Below are 1,904 nucleotides of genomic sequence, written 5' to 3' on the forward strand. Positions count from 1 at the left end.
GGGGTGGGGGGGGGTAACAACCTTTGGCCCTGTGAGGATCTGTGGTTTTAGTCAGTGTATTCTGTCTGTACCAGTTTAGGTCTCCTCAGTGTCTGCCCCCAGCTCCTCCCACACCTGATCCTCGTTCTCTCTCCCCAGGTGTGTCTCGTCTCCCTTCGTTAGCTCTCCTATATTCAGTGTCTTGTTCTCCCTGGAGTCAGCCTTGGTTGTTACCGACATCTGGTGAAAATTTCATGTCATTAGCACCTCTAGTAATATATTTACTGAGAAAATGGTGACGTGTTCAATACTTATTTTACCCGCTGTAAAAGTAAAAGTTACTATTAAAATTATTTGTAAAATTACAGATCCTCCAAAAAGTTAAACAACAAAGTAAATGTACATTGTTACTATCATCATGACCAACCTGCACCATAAAAAAATAAAACCGTTCAAACTGCGGTCAGAATAATACACTTTTATCTGAACAATAATCAGCATACATCAAATGTGTTCATGATGTTTTAGCAGATATTTTGCACAGTAAAAAATAAACTGCTTGGCTTCTTATTCTTTGTCAAACAAAACAAATGAAATCAGTTTTGTTTTTGTATTTAATCCCACTGAACAAATCTCAGCCTTTGCTTCTGATGACAGATTTACTATATTATTTTATTTTGTGTCAGATTACTCAACAACGGTGCACTCACAAATCAAAATGCAGTTTATACTTGGAGTACATTACAGAGTGATGTTAATGAACAAATAAAGTTGCTTTGAGGACCTTCTGCTTTGAACAGCATATTGTATCCGTCCACTAAAACTTTTTACACTCACATTAAACTAATGGCGCTTGTTCTTCAGCATATTTTTGTTCTGAGGTGTTTGAAAGTTTTAGACTCCATAAAAGTGGTATGAGGTTTCTTTTTAGAGCCCCATTAAACATGCAGGATATTATAAGTCAATGACTGTAAAGTAGACAAACACAGAGGACGTAAACATCAAGATGTTTATGTTCTGGAAACAAGTTATGTAAATTTGTAAGGTGAAAAAAAAAGAATTTCTCGCCTCCGTTGATCAAACGGAGAAACTAAAGAGAATTTGTCACTTTAATAGTCGAAGAAGAAAGCGTGGCTCGTTTTTACAGCTTGGAAACTCTCAGAGCAAACGTCGAGCTATTATTAGAACGTGACAACAGAGAGAAAAATGAACGAAAACAGACGACCACATTTTCAGGTTTTATCCCAGTCTACAAGCTAAAAACATGTTAAATGTGTAGCCACTCCTCAGACATAAGAGCAGCTGAGGAATCTGACAAAACAAGAGTCTTTTTGCAGAACATACAAACAAACAAACCCAAMAAAGTGTTAAATATTCAGAACCAACTAAGACAACAAAATTAGAAAATGTATTATTCTWAGACTCAGTTCGATTGGGGACCAAAATTGCAAGATTTGTTTACATTTTCAGTTGGTGTGTTCTCAGTCACACTGCTTTGTGTCAAACAAGCTAAAAACCCTGTGAACCACATGTTCCCTCCCTCACCTGTGGGGGCGCTGCAGCAAGGCCCACTGAAGAAATCAACACAAAAACCTCTGAAGAAGACACGGAGTGCAACTTCCTTCTTCACAAAATGCAAACAGATGTCAGATTTTAGTGGTTGTAGGATTTATTTATTTTTTGTTGGTTTTTGGCAAATATGCCAAACAAACTCTCTTCAACAATGAGTTCAGCATGAGAGGAAGACGAGGCAGAACCGTGGAGAATATTGTTTTTTGCTGAGACGACTCCATGTGAGGCGGCGTTCGCTGAGAAGGAGCGAGTCCAACTTCACAGCCATGATGTCCACCTGATACAGACACCCAGCGAGGTATTTCTACACATTCTCACTCCCAAGTCGTCACATATTGACGCTTAAGGTAAGG

General features: G+C 38.5%; 1 long non-coding RNA gene across 1 annotated transcript in view; it reads left to right on the forward strand.

Moving 5' to 3' along the window:
- The first annotated feature begins 1,548 nt into the window (after positions 1–1,548).
- The window catches only part of LOC106535216 (uncharacterized), a 31,959-nt gene continuing 31,603 nt past the window's right edge, over positions 1,549–1,904 (forward strand). The window contains exon 1 of the long non-coding RNA XR_001312417.1: positions 1,549–1,849. This is a non-coding gene — a long non-coding RNA (uncharacterized LOC106535216). The remainder of the gene's footprint in view (positions 1,850–1,904) is intronic.

This window comes from Austrofundulus limnaeus, unplaced genomic scaffold, assembly GCF_001266775.1.
Source record: "Austrofundulus limnaeus strain Quisiro unplaced genomic scaffold, Austrofundulus_limnaeus-1.0 Scaffold7, whole genome shotgun sequence".
Classification (NCBI taxonomy): Eukaryota; Metazoa; Chordata; class Actinopteri; order Cyprinodontiformes; family Rivulidae; genus Austrofundulus; species Austrofundulus limnaeus.